The sequence below is a fragment of the Zootoca vivipara genome, chromosome 7, assembly GCF_963506605.1.
Source record: "Zootoca vivipara chromosome 7, rZooViv1.1, whole genome shotgun sequence".
In the NCBI taxonomy this organism is placed as follows: Eukaryota; Metazoa; Chordata; class Lepidosauria; order Squamata; family Lacertidae; genus Zootoca; species Zootoca vivipara.
Genome location: NC_083282.1, coordinates 6,009,697 through 6,025,005, shown reverse-complemented (window position 1 = coordinate 6,025,005; position 15,309 = coordinate 6,009,697). Strand labels below are relative to the sequence as shown.

Sequence of the window (15,309 nt, the reverse complement as noted above, 5' to 3'; positions counted from 1 at the left end):
AATTCAGTATTTTGTCACTCTAAACTCCCTTTCCTTCCACTTTGTACACTTTGATGACCACAGGTCAATGATCAACAAGACATAACATCAGTCACTGCAAGATCTTAAAATGGAGGGGAACCACAAATCTTCCTTCAGAACAAAAGAAGCAATAGGACAGCTCATGTTGTTGTTAGCAGATAAGCTTAAATACCTGCATCAGAAACCAGATTTTCACATCAGCCTCCAAACATGTTTAAACAGCACCAAACCTAATTCAGTTTTTCAAAAACATTACTGTATGCAGGGTCAGTCATTCTTCAGAGATTACATGATTCAGAAACTCCATAGCAGGGCAGTTTACAATAAGTGACTCAAAACCTCAGGTGGGCATTTTTCAACACCAATGAAAACTCTGGGACCCTTCACAATACTAATCACCATTTGCTTACTCTATAAATACATGCACCAGACTTGCACAGTTAGAACCATTCAACATGAGTGTTTTTGTGCTCAGCAGCCAAAAGTTCTCTTAACATTGAAATAATGCCAGCACAGTATCAACTGGCCAGTGATGCTCAGCACTACGTACACAAATGTGGCTATATACTGGGAAATGAACTATCTACAAATCCAAAATTTATGCCTAAATAAACTGTGGCACTTCAAGTACAAACACTTGCACCATCCTTTAATGTGTAGGTGGGTGGCATCTAGAAGTCTCTTGGATTAGATCATCAAAAATTTGAGGCATCTTCACAAAACTACACACCTGATATTTTTCAAGTACAGCTGGAAGTGAAAAAGTCTGCCATCTAATGCAGGAATAAAAAACTATGATAATTCATATAGAATGCCTAGAAAATATCTGAAATTTTTAGATGCCCAGGCACATGTTAAGTTGGTGACTTTACAGGGCTTGACTGGTAATATTCTGCAGGTGAAGAAATGTCCCTTTACCTTTACAACAGGGCTTCCCTCCAAGATCTTAACTCAAGGGCAGGTTGATAGTTTTAAAGTAACTGATATTCATCAGAATTCATTCATTCATTAGTTGCACTAGCAACTGTAAAAAAGATTGTTCCTCATTCTGATCAACTTAGATTTTATAGTAAATTTCTGCTTTTTAATTAACACAGCTCCCAGTGTTACTGAAACTCTTTCTTATACGTACATGACACAAAACATGGATGTATATACACACATGTCCTACTTACATTTGTTAGGTGAGTATTTGCATAAATGTAAAGGTAAAGGGACCCCTGACAGTTAAGTCCAGTCACAGACGACTCTGGGGTTGTGGTGCTCATCTCGCTTTACTGGCCAAGGGAGCCGGCGTTTGTCCGCAGACAGCTTCCGGGTAATGTGGCCAGCATGACTAAGCTGCTTCTGGCGAACCAGAGCCGCGCACGGAAACACCATTTACCTTCCTGCCGGAGCGGTGCCTATTTATCTACAGTACAGTCATACCTCGGTTTAAGTACGTTTCGGTTTGAGTACTTTCAGTTTAAGTACTCCGTGGACCCGTCTGAAACGGATTGATCCACTTTTCATTACTTTCAAACATTAAACATTAGGAAGAACTTCCTGACAGTAAGAGCTGTTCGACAGTGTGGTGGAGTCTCCTTCTTTGGAGGTCTTTAAGCGGAGGCTTGACAGCCATCTGTCCGGAATGCTTTGATGGTGTTTCCTGCTTGGCAGGGGGTTGGACTGGATGGCCCTTGTGGTCTCTTCCAACTCTATGATTCTAAAGTTTGCTTCAGGTTAAGTATGTTTCAGGTTAAGTACAGACTTCCAGAACCAATTACACTCATACTTCAGGTTAAGTACGCTTCAGGTTGAGTACTCCGCGGACTCGTCTGGAACGGATTAATCCAGTTTCCATTACTTTCAATTGGAAAGTTCGCTTCAGGTTAAGTAAGCTTCAGTTTAAGTACTCTGCGGACCGTCTGGAACGGATTAATCCACTTTCCATTACTTTTACTGGGAAAGTTCGCTTCAGGTTAAGTACACTTCAGGTTACGAACAGACTTCCGGAACCAATTGTGTATTTAAACCGAGGTACCACTGTACTTGCACTTTGACGTGCTTTCGAACTGCTAGGTTGGCAGGAGCAGGGACTGAACAACGGGAGCTCACCCCCATCCGGGGATTTGTCTGCTTTCTTTCACCCCTCTCTCAATAGTTTCTTCCTGAAATTGTTGCAGCCAATCAGCATAGGAGAGGCGGGGGGGGGGGGCTGAAAAGCTAAAGTTTCTGTCTGGAAGACTGGGGCATCTAAATGCTTGTTCTGACATTACATTTAAGGAGGGAAAGAAGTGAAAGGAATTTGCAACTCCTTTTTCTCTAATGTGTAGAGTCACCACAGAGGTCACCATAATAAAGATCCAAGAGCCCCTTTTCACAAGGATTCTCATACTTTTGCTTTTCCCAGTTCTGTGTAAGTATGAGTTGGCCCTTTGAACTTAATAACTTGAATACCAAAGAAATACGACTTCCTAATGCCAGCATCTGATGTCGTTGAAAGAGATCTCTTCACTGAACTTTTAAAGCATATGAATTGCTACTGGGGAAGTTAAGAGAATTTGATTCACTGTTGTTTTTATCCTGTGCTATGCTGTTATTTTATTACTTTATTATACGATTATACGTTTTTATTTTTTCTCTTTCATAAACAATTCTCGGAATGCCAAAGACAAATATGAACTACCCCATCCCCAAAGGTTACTGTTGCTAAATGAACCCAGAAACATTCTTACCTGAAACTTTATAATACAAATTCAGAAATACTTGAGGACAGGGCCATCCTTTCCATTTGGCTTAGTGGCGCCCTGCACCACGGCACCTGCCCTTCAGGGGCGTCTGACTGGGGCACCCAGCAGCTGGAGTCAGGGTGGTGAGCAAGGCGCTGCTGCTGAAGGAGCCTAGCTCTGCAACTGCCCCTCTCCATGGCGCTTGCAAGGGGTGGTCGGCTGCACCCTCTGCCACCGCCCCTACGACCCTCGAGTGACGCTGTCAGCAAACCACCTGGGGGCGCCGCTTGAGCCCCGTACGGAGGCCACAGGAGGCTCCGTGTCCCTCTCCATCCCTGGCACAGTAGGGGCTGTGGAGCGGGAGGGGGGCAGTGTGCGTTTCTGCCACCACTGCCACTGTCGCCGCATGTGCCAAAGCTGCTGCTGTCTTTCAAACGTTCGCGAAAGGTTTTCATCTTGGCAGCCAGATTAGCAACTAACTAAGTTCGGCGGCTGCAGCCCACACGACATTAGTTGCCTGCGTTTATCCTTCAATAAAAGCCAATTCCTTTATTAGAAACAGGAGGCGCGTCTCCTACCGCCCCTCACAAATCCCAACTGGCGAGGCGCAGCCCGACACCTCTCTCCTCGTCCCATTGATTCCCCTCTGCCAAAGCCACCGCCAAGCACTCCCAACACCGGTGGCTGCCCCCGCTTCCACACCGAGGGATCTTTGCACCATGGCGCCAGATATGCTTAAGATGACCCTGCTTGAGGATACAGGGTAAACCTTTAAAAATCAGAATGAATGGGGGGGGGGTTTACCTACAAAAACCTAAGATATGAATTCAGACAATATCTAATTCTCCAAAAATCTGTCATATTTAGGAATTAGGATATATTATAATGTAAACTACATGGTCAAAATTAACCATGACAGTTTATATAAAAAGACAAATATATTGATAGATGACTACCAGTTTTACAGCTGAATGTTCTTCCAAAAGTTTTGTTTGAATTCATTCCACTGCTGATATCTTTCCAATTTTTTAACAACTGGCAAATTTTACTTTATTTCTTTTGGTCTGGGAAAAGACAAAGGATAGCACCCAAAACACTTTACAAACCAAAAAGAGCAGAAGGCTTAGGATTTCAAAACCATAAATGCAATTATCTGGCTGCAATGCTAAATCATATGACAATCTGGTTTAGGCATAGTGAAGCTTCAGTAATGAAACAAGGCATAATCAGTACATTTAAAATGCTGTGTGGTTCTGTACAAAAAGAGACAGTGACATTTTTAAAAACAATGCAACAGAAAATCAATCTAAAAGAAGTACAGGGTTGGAGAACCTCAGCAAAACTATCCTAGAGTGTTTTTGCCTTGCTGGAATGTGTCCTTGAACTTTGATAATGGATTTTGCTTACCTGGATGAAGGATAGTGAGTGTGTCTGTGCAGAAACTAGCTTATTGTGCAAATAAAAATGTACATTCATAATAACAATAATAATAATTTGATTATTTATATCCCACCCATCTGGCTGGTTTTCCCCAACAACTCTGGGCGGCTTATAACATATCTAAAAACATAATAAAAACATCAAGCCTTTAAAACCTCCTGATACTCTGTCCTCTTTTGTCTCCAACCCCTTCCACCCCTGGCATGTGGCCCTCAAAGGCTGAAAAGGGTTCCCCATCCCTGGACTAGTATAATGAAAACCTAGCTCTGCACTATTTCCTAACTCAGAGTCATAACTGAATATGGAGCATTAATATGAAGCAGAGAAGCAAAAAGCCTCCCAAAGAAAATGTTCAAAATATTAATAAAATTAAAGTAACTAGATAGTTCGTATGGTGCTGGAGGAGACTCTTGAGAGTCCCGTGGATTGCAAGAGGATCAAACCTATCCATTCTAAAGGAAATCAGCCCTGAGTGCTCACTGGAAGGACAGATCGTGAGGCTGAGGCTCCAATACTTTGGCCACCTCATGAGAAGAGAAGACTCCCTGGAAAAGACCCTGATGTTGGGAAAGATTGAGGGCACTAGGAGAAGGGGACGACAGAGGACGAGATGGTTGGAAAGTGTTCTCGAAGCTACGAACATGAGTTTGACCAAACTGCGGAAGACAGGAGTGCCTGGCGTGCTATGGTCCATGGGGTCACGAAGAGTCGGACACGACTAAACAACAACAGATACGGTAGTTCGCAAAGTTCTTATCAAGGTGAATGAAAATAGAATTTTGCAACATCAGACTAAGGCAATCACTCTGCTGGGCAAGCTGAAATGCTTGTGGATGAACAATCCCCCGTCTCCTCCCCACTCATGCTATTCTTGAGTTCTCCACCCCAACCAATTTAATGGGGTGTTGTGACTGTGGGGAGTAAAAAGCCCTGCTGCATAAGCAGAAGTCCTTCTGCACAGCAGATGGGTCTTTTTAGGTGAATTCTGCTCTGGTTGAACTTAGACCAGTCATCTTTTATCCTAACCTACTTCACAAAGTTGTTTATGAGGATAAAATGGGGAGAGAGCATGCACACCATCTTCAGCTTCTTGGGGGAAATCCTGGGTATAAATGTAATAATAAAGATGGAAATAGACGTGGGCTATAGCTCCAATAGAAACCAGGGGCAATAACCAACATCACGTGAATGGACCTCTGCTCCCAAGATGAGATTTCACCTTCCTGTTCTCTTTCTCCTTGCTGTACCCACTCCCAATCTGACTCAGAGGGTCCCCTGACCTAAGGTGGCATTTAACACCCAGATTAATCCAAATATACCCAGAAGGTGATGGTGTAGGAGGGGCATAAACACAAGAGGAGATATTGCACATATTCTGGGGGCTGTGTGAAAAATCAAAGAGGTACTAGGAAGTAATTTTAGAGTATTAGAGAAATGACAGGATACAGTGGCATCTGGCACAATAGTTGTGTGATCTGGCAATATAATACATGAGGTGCTGAAGGATGACTATCCATCTACGTACAAGCAACAGCTAAAATGCCAATTAGCTACTAAACAGAGAGAGAGTTTCATCATGGAAGTTTAGGTGTTTAGGGTGTGGGACTAGTACTGTACTTGGGAGACCTGAGTTTGAATCCACACACAGCGAGGAAGCTCACTGGGTCACTTGAGCCAGTCACTGCCTCACAGCTTAACATACACCTAACCTCGCTGTGGTGATTAAATGAAGAGGGAGATAACTGTGTACGAGTTCCTTGGAGAAAAATTAGGATATAAATGCAATAAATAAATAATCTGGAATGAAGTACATATACTTAAGCGTATAGATATTGTTAAGAAAAGACAGAGCAGATGGAGTAATAAAAGCTTTATTGCACAATGGTATATGTTCATTATACTGTATACTGGAATGATAAAGAACAGAATCATGCTCAGTCCTACAGTTTATTAGTTTTGTAAAATTAAAAACTTTGCCCATATTCTTATTTTTCTCAAGCAATGTACTATATCAAATTATATTTATTGTTTTATTTGCTTAATGGATTATTTGTGGATCATTTTTCTGTGGATCATTTCATCCTTTTCCATAACAATAAAAAAAAAATTCTGAGAAATGAACTAATCCACAGCATCTTTGGAGATCCACCTCACTTTTGTTTTTCTGTCTAGATCTGTCACTGCACCCTGGTGAGTCAAAGAAAAAGACACGTTGACAGATCTGGTGGAGCAAAATACTTTTTACAGAGCCGACAATCCATTCCGACTTGAATCAAGGTGTATTTACAAAGCAAACACTAACTCCCACCTGGATACAAGCTAATGGTGAATTTGCACATGCACTTGGACTGCCTCAACTGTGTTCTCTACTCTGAAGAGAAGTGCATAAACACATACATCAACATACATTGCTGGATAAAAATAGCTAGTCACCAGAACACAGGGTGATTTCTGGTGCCATGTTGTCACACAGCAATATGCAGTTATGTTGGGATAGCATACTTGCACTCCATCTTCATTTTCTCCTTAAACATTTCCCTTCTAATTGAGAAAAAATGAGAAGTAAATTACTGGTCTAAATCTTTGCTTTGGGGGTATATCAGGGGATTGGGAAAGCTCCCCAGGATGCTCTTTTTGGCTTGTGATGTCAGAGCTCAGGTGTCAGGTCAGGGCTTCAGGGGTCTGTCTGTGACAGTGGAGGGCAGGGGAGAGGGCAGTGTCAGAGAAGGATATCCAATCTATTTTATGCTCCTAGGATACTCTTAGGCAGGCATGTCAAACCTGCGGCCCTCCAGATGTTTTGGCCTACAACTCCCATGATCCCTAGCTAGCAGGACCAGTGGTTGGGGAAGATGGGAATTGTAGTCCAAAACATCTGGAGGGCCGCAGGTTTGACATGCCTGCTCTTAGGCATTCCAAGTACACACACACACACACACACACACACACACACACACACACACACACACATATCCCCTTTCTTTCTTTCTTTCTTTCTTTCTTTCTTTTAAAAGCTGGTTCAGGATATTTACAGCTAGACCTAGATACTGGCTACTTGATTCAGGGCAAAAATAGGACAGTTCCCCCTTTTAGGCCAGCAAGGCTAGAATCTTAGATCTAACGAGTACTTCTATAATCTCTTGATTTATATGAGGCACTAGCAAATTCTAATTAATTTCCTGCACAATCATGAAATAGAAGTCATTACTTTCATAAAGTCTGTGGAAAAACAAAGCTTCCCAATGAGGTGAAGAACTAAGAAAACAAATACTGTACTCCAAAGGAATAAAGATTATAGAAACCACACTGGACAAGACAGAAGAGGAAATGATGTGACCGTTCAAACACATATTGCCTTTTCTATGTCAGGAAATGTATTGAAGTAACAAAGACTAGGTTGCAAAGGGGAACTAATGCATTCCGTCTTACAACCAGCAAAAAATTAAAAGGTTAATGGGGCAGAAAAAAAATCATCCCTCTGCTTCTGAAAACTATGGAGTTGAAATCTTATAGTCTGCATTGGTATCCATGAAAACAAAGATTAGCTTATGTACTATCTCCATCTTTCATAATTATACCTTTGGCATCACAGAAATGTCTCCTTCCAAAAAGTACACATACACGAATACTCATCTCCTCAGATTCTCTCCAATTTTTTTCTGGATTTGTTGTTTTGGAAGTGAAACAATAAAAAGCAGTCAATGACATTATAGGAAGTTATTAATTTCAATCACAGCTCAGTGAGCACTCAAGGATTGACATACTTTCCCTTAGAAAATCAACTTACTCTCTCAGACCAATAAGAAGTGTTTAGAAAGTGAAATTACACGTTACAAAAGGCTCCTCCATGGAAACATTGCCCTACAGCAATTTACCAGCTATTAAATTAACACAGCATTTATTTCTTATGGTCTGGATATTTATTAACGCTGACTTTGTACTTTCACTTTAAGTGGAAATTAAATCCCGATACTCTGATTAGAATGGGATAAATCGAGGACATTGCCTGTTCAAATGTATCTCCCCAAAGCAAACCTTATTTACATGTAGAATGAAAATTCTAAACATAAAAGAGCAAAGGTTGCATCCAAGTGTCAATCACCACTTTGTCCTAGAAAGCAGTGTCCCCCCCCCAGAGATAAATGTTTATCATCATTTAGCCCTACTGTATTAGGTTTCTGCAGATTGTAAACGTCTTAGCTTCCTGTCCAATTCAATGTGCTATGTGCTGGCTGGGGCTTATGGAAGTTCTAGTCCAAAACATCTGAATGGCACCAGGTTGACTTATGCCATAAAACACTGTTTAAATTGGGGGTATAAATAACCTTTTCCCCAACAATGCTAACACCTTAAATTGTCAGGCTAGCTTACACTGACAATTTATATTTGATGGAGTAACCATACAAACCAATTATATATTTTGAACCATAATCTTACTTTAGGGCACGAGTGGGAAACCTGTGGCCCTCCAGATGTTGCAGGTCTCCCAACTCCCATCATTCCTGACCACTGGCTTGGGATGATGGGGATCCCATGCCTGGGGAAACCCAGCCAGATGGGCGGGGTATAAATATATTATTATTATTATTATTATTATTATTATTATTATTATTATTATTAGGTCATGCCTCTTGATAGCCCATTCTTGTGTTGACACAACTTTATACACTCAGATACATACATACTCACAGAGCTCATCCCTTCTGTACAAACTTTTCAGAGCTACGTTAAGAACAATGTAAATCCTATAGATCCCTTTCCAATGGTGGTTGGTTATTGCAACCAAAAAAGAATACTCTACTATTATGGTGTAGCATCAATCAGTTGCATACTGTACATACTGTCCTCTTTCAACATCATATTCTCCAAATAAAGGTAAAGGTAAAGGGACCCCTGACCATTAGGTCCAGTCGTGACCGACTCTGGGGCTGCGCGCTCATCTCACATTATTGGCAGAGGGAGCCGGCGTATAGCTTCCAGGTCATGTGGCCAGCATGACAAAGCCGCTTCTGGCAAACCAGAGCAGCACATGGAAACGCCGTTTACCTTCCCGCTGTAGCGGTTCCTATTTATCTACTTGCATTTTGACGTGCTTTCGAACTGCTAGGTTGGCAGGAGCTGGGACCAAGCAACGGGAGCTCACCCCGTCACAGGGATTCGAACCGCCGACCTTCTGATCAGCAAGCCCTAGGCTCAGTGGTTTAACCACAGCGCCACCTGGGTACCTACAATTCTCCAAATAGTCACATCTTATTTATACCTCCCAATTTGAACTGGTTTTTTTAAAGCTACTAATGGGGAAAAACTCATTTTTGTATTTATTATACAGTATTAGAACTGGAACTGCAAATTTAGTACCAAATTGTTAAGAATTCAAATACCCCAGTTCAGCTCAATATTTACACACACTCCACCACCCTGCTAGTTCTTAAAATGCACCATTCTCAGCCCCCTGTCATCTGTGGGGTTTGCAAGACTGGCTGGTTGTGCTGGTGTAGACAGACTAAGAGTTAGGAGACAACAGGAGGACTGAACCAAACAAAAGGGGAATGTAGACCAAGAGGCTGTGGAAGACAGCATGGGAAGAGAGTTTAGAACAGGCATCCCCAAACTTTGGCCCTCCAGATGTTTTGAACTACAATTCCCATCATCCCTGACCACTGGTTCTGTTAGCTAGGGATCATGGGAGTTGTAGGCCAAAACATCTGGAGGGCCGCAGTTTGGGGATGCCTGGTTTAGAAGCAGTAGTGATCATGGGAAGCACTGGTTTAATGATGCCATTAAGTAGCCTTGTCAGTGAAGACAATTCAACAGGAGCAGCAGGACTCCTGCCATGGTGGTCACTTTCTGTGGAAACTGTGATGCCCTTTGCAGATGAATGCCTTCCCTGAGACAGCAGCAATGAATGGCAGATTTGGGGGTCATGCCCAAAGGCACTACTCCAATGAATGTTTCTTTGCCCACTATGCAAGCTGCTTGCTGCTTCTAGTGGAAACACAGTGATCCAAATCCCCCAGCCTTCAATGTAGCCTTTCCCCCTTTCGATGATGCACAGGCATTTGCACAACTTCAATTCTCTCCAACCTGGCTGATCTCTGCTTTTCAAAAGCACTAGGTAACAGCTCCTCAGCATCTTTTCCTAGTCACAATATGGGAAGGGGTAGATGATGACACTGAAACTGGTGCCGAGCTCCAGTTTCCATTATCATCCATGCTTTTTTCCTCGCTGTCAGAACTGTAACCCTGGTGCACCTGCTTAATGACCCGGAAAACTGTCTGTGGACAAACGCCAGCTCCCTTGGTCTGAAAGCGAGATGAGCACCGCAACCCCATAACTGCCTTTGACAGGTACCGCTCCGGCGGGAAGGTAAACAGTGTTTCCATGCGCTGCTCTGGTTCGCCAGAAGTGGCTTAGTCATGCTGGCCACATGACCTGGAAGCTGTAAGCCGGCTCCCTTGGCCAGTAAAGCGAGATGAGTGCCGCAACCCCAGAGTCGTCCGCAACTGGACTTAACAGTCAGGGGTCCCTTTACCTTTAACTTTCCAGGGGTCCTTTACCTTACCAGTCTGCACGGAAGTTCTGTTGTCTACCTGTGCCAATATGCAGGTGGGAGGCAATTCCTGGTGCCTTTCCCACAGAGGGAGGGAGCTGCGCCAGGTTCTCAAATAAGGATACTTTAATCCAAACCCAGATACATTTTGCATGCACCTCATGATCCCAGTCACAAAAGCACAAGCCCCAATATTCCCACACAAAGATGCAAGTTCCACTGATGCAAGTTTCAATTGATGCAGTTTTCCCTATAGTGGTATGTTCAAACCTGTTCATTCACCCCAGGCACCCAATACATACATATAAACATCATTGAAAGCACATATCACCAGTTCTCATCCATGCTGAATTTTACTTTCTATCCTGTAAGTACAGTAATGTATTTCTCACTCTATACTGGGACAAGAAGTTCTGTTACAAACACTTCCACTGCTGTGGGTAGAATTTTTACACCCTTCCCACTATTCACACACAATAACACAATCACCAAGTGAGAAAGAAGAAAATATAAAGGGCACCTACACAGAACCACATTCCATTATTCTGTATTACGGAATAACTATTATTTTGTGGTTCTGTATTCAATCACTAAAAGTAATGTCACTCTGGGAATATTTTACTGAAAGGACTACAGCATATATATATTTTTAATGACACTGTCCTGACACATGCACTGAAATTCAGGAAATTCAAGCTTATCACTCTGGTGCATTAAAGAGCACATGCTTGGGGAGAAGCTACTGTCCTCCCATACTTCACACACCCTGCTTATTGTGTGAAAGATAGAAGTCTAGTGGGCTAATCTTCAGCCTTCAGAACAACTACAGTACTGCTAATGTCTCAAGAGCCTCCATTATCTCCATTGCTCTCTGTAGCTGCTCAGCTCCACTACATTTCATTTGTTAGACTTATTAGTTGCTTGTCACCCGAAGGTCTCCAAGCATCTGACAGAAAAAGAAAAAATATATATACAATACCAGGTGAGGGGGCAGGGGGGAATCATATAATTATATAATACATTAATATTTCATATAAATTCCATTAAAAATACCAAAATAATAAAGCAATACTCATGGGAAGGGGGTGTACAAAAACTCACTAATAGTTGCCCTGTATTTTGAGAGTGCTCATTTCCATGCTGTGTTGCCTGTATAACCAACCAGACAACCCACACACCAAAAGCGCAGAACCAAACATGGCTTCTGTTCCAACAGGCCCTCCTGTTAACACCTTGCTCTTTTACTGTGCAATCATGCAGAGAAAAAACAAAATGGTGCTACTTTTTGGAAGAACAAGGTTTTGTTGGCGAAGCAATGTGTTCTACAAGGTATTTGGGGGTCTCTCCAGTACCAGTTAAGGACAACTGACCTAAAAAGCTGTTTGGCAGCCAGAGTGAACAAGGCTCCACCTGGTAATCTACTTGGCAAAATGAGGTGAATAAAAATTAAGTGGAGGCAATTTCTTCAGGATAAGTATGTGCCAAATCAAGTGCAACATATTGTTTTCACCTGGTGTTTTATGTCCTACACTTCAAAAGCGAGGTGTCAAGGCACCTAGGAAGCTCCTGTGGGAAATTCATTTAGAATTCCCTATTGCAAAACATAACTCCAAAACTTATTGAACAATCAGAAGATAGTTCAAAAAAATATATAATTGTTCTCTCTTTTCTATTTACCTGAGACTACAGCTACAGCTGTTTCTTACGTATTAGCCACTTGTGGTCCCTGCAACAAATCCAACCCTCAGTAATACCATGAAGACCCCACAGCTGCCAAAATAGAAGCAGAAGGAGCACTTGCAGTACATTCGGTGCACTTCCCTTCAAGTGCACTTTGAGAAGACAGCAACTGAGCAGGGATTGACCATTTGCCACTTCTTATTCAAAATTATCCTCTAGTAAAAATAGCTACCGCACAGCAAATAGCTTAGAGAAATTGGAATGGCTTCTAAATCCCACTAGTTACTCTGGTGGATTCTGTTTCAGTATATCTGACGAAGTGTGCATGCACACGAAAGCTCATACCAAAATAAAAACTTAGTTGGTCTTTAAGTTGCTACTGAAGGAATTTTTTTTATTTTGTTCTGCCTTTGAAAGGCATAGTAATACTCTTTTGGTCAATGTTTCCATGGAGGGTTGGATGGAGGCTGCACTCCATATCCAAACCCCTCACCATCTACATAGTTAACACAGATGATAGGGTTGTGACTCACCTCAAGCTCAGGAATAGGAATGACAATGTCTCATGGTAAGGAGAGGGGAGCTAGCAAGCCTGCTAGTCCATGCAGAATAGAGAAAGCTCCAGGCATGCACATATATGCTTTAAACACAGATTAAGGGAAGGCAAACTCTAACCCTGCTCCAAAACAGAGCAAGGAAAACAGCAACAGAATTAAGGGTAAGAGATTCCTCTGGCATCTTAAAGGTAAATCAATTCATTTTCGCCTAAGATTTCATAGGCCAGAGTCCAGTTTATCAGATACATGACAGGGCACCAAAGTGGGTGGGTGGGTGAGTGAGTAGGTAGCATGCACAAGTGTGTTTATGTTATACATGCATCCTCAGCACGTACATAGAAAAGACTGTTGGTTGCTTTAGATTCTTGGCCAAAGCAAGGCCAACAACCCACCCAAAGTAAAAGTACATAGAGTAGTAAAGCACACAGTACTGAACCAATAATTTGCCAGTGTAACCCTAAATTGGAGTTCAACGAGTCCCAAGCCCTAGACAGCCTCTTTGCTGTAACCATTTTAGCTTGTTAAGGCTTCACATAGGCGTGCAAGGTAAGCGACTCAACACTCGCTCTGGACTTGTACTGTATCTGTGCACATTGGCTTTCCTTTGCAGCTGATGGGAGAGCGCTCGAATAAACTTCGCAATGTGGTCAAGTCAGATACGAAACACAAGATGCAACTACGCAAGGCGTGGAAAGTTCCTCAAAGACCCCAACCTCCCTCCTCTTCTTCTCCGCCTCCCGCCCGACCCCTAGGCATTGCAAGAAGAGCATGCGCTCGCTGGGCAAATAATGGGTGGGTGGGCGACAGAGAGGCGTTCAGGGGAGCCGGAGCCGGGGGGGGCGACACAGGAAAGGGAGTTGAATGGAACCCAATGGGTGGCTGGGCGAAATGGAGGAGTTCAATGGAGGCGCAGCGAGGAAGGAAGACTTCCCGGACTCGGCGGGAAGGAGACCCCCGCCCGGCATGGAGGCGAAAGGGGACGGAGAGGAGGAGGGCGGGCGCCGCCGCCGCCGGTGCCGTGGGCGTCGGCAGCAGCAGCAGCAACAGCCTCGCCATCCCTGCGGGCCTCGGCGAGGCGCCCACGGGGCCGACTGAGGCAAGGCGCTGCTCGCCCACACGCCACCGGTGCCCGGGCAGCCGCCTCCGCCGCCCCCCTCGACTCACCTGCTGACGAGACACGGGGCGAGAGAGGAGCGGGCAGAGCGAACGCGGAACGCGGCGAGGAAGACGAGCCGCCCGGCCCGAGCTTAGCCGCCTCCCTCCCTTCCTCGCCCGCTTCAGCCCGCTCGCTTCAGCCGCTCTCATTCAGCACCGGCGGCCGCTTATCCTCTGAGGGGAGGGAGGAGGAGAGGAGGAGGCGTCTCCCAACGCACTCACGCGCACGCACGCTCGCTCGCTCTGGCTCGCGCCCGCGCAAGATACGAAGGGAAGGAGAGAGGGACGCATGCGCGCGCGCGACTTTCCATCATGGAATTCTGCTGGATGGGAAAGTGGGGCGGGAGAAGAGAAGGAAGCGCGCAGGCGCGATCTGTCCAGCCCATGTTAGGCCCCTTTAAGAGGCTCTGAGCGCGAGCGGCCCGGCGGCGTTAGTGAAAAGCGGGCTCCGATTGGTCGCTTCCGCGAGAGAGCTCCCCCCCACCGCAAGGAGTTAACTGTCACAATGGCCGCCGCCAACGGCCCGCGCGAGAGAGAAGCAGCGGAGGCCGGGCGCTCCCTTCGGATGGCCGCGCCGCTTCTCCCGGAGAGCTGCGGAAGAGGAGGACTGGAGAGAAGTAGGGTAGATGGAGGGCGGGGGACGGAGGGGAGTGGGGGGTGCCCCCAATGTGTCCGGGATTGTAAACTCCCTGTGTATAAAAATCGCTTATTATTTTAATTTTTGGGTTCCAGACCTTGTCGAGGTCTTTCTCGGCTAAGTTACGAGCTGCCCTTAGCCTTGTTTCTTATATCTTTCTTTGAAACTGAGCTTCACTTTTCTTCCTGCAGATGTTGAGCTTGCATTTAGAACAGGCATCCCCAAACTGCGGCCCTCCAGATGTTTTGGCCTACAACTCCCATGATCCCTAGCTAACAGGACCAGTGGTCGGGGAAGATGGGAATTGTAGTTCAAAACATCTGGAGGGCCAAAGTTTGGGGATGCCTGCTTTAGAAGGAAGCTAGGGAGAGAAACAACAGAGGAGGAGGAGGAGGCAGAGTTCTGTCTTGTGGGAAGGATGCTGATGGTCTGGTAAAGGCATTTTATCCGTATGGATGGACCTGTCTGCCCTTTATTAGGCGTGGGAGTGCTGATGGGGTACCACTTCTCCACGAATTGCCGACCAGTCACAGCAGCTATGGGGATGTTGACCAGAC

General features: G+C 44.4%; 1 protein-coding gene across 3 annotated transcripts in view; it reads right to left on the bottom strand.

Annotated features, from left to right (window-relative positions):
- Positions 1 to 14,335, bottom strand: part of RALGPS2 (Ral GEF with PH domain and SH3 binding motif 2) — a 91,521-nt gene extending 77,186 nt beyond the window's left edge. For all 3 annotated transcript variants that reach the window (XR_009557856.1, XM_035121306.2, XM_035121307.2), the window contains exon 1: positions 14,125 to 14,335. The gene's annotated coding sequence lies outside the window, so the exon portion shown is untranslated. The remainder of the gene's footprint in view (positions 1 to 14,124) is intronic.
- Positions 14,336 to 15,309: the final 974 nt, after the last annotated feature.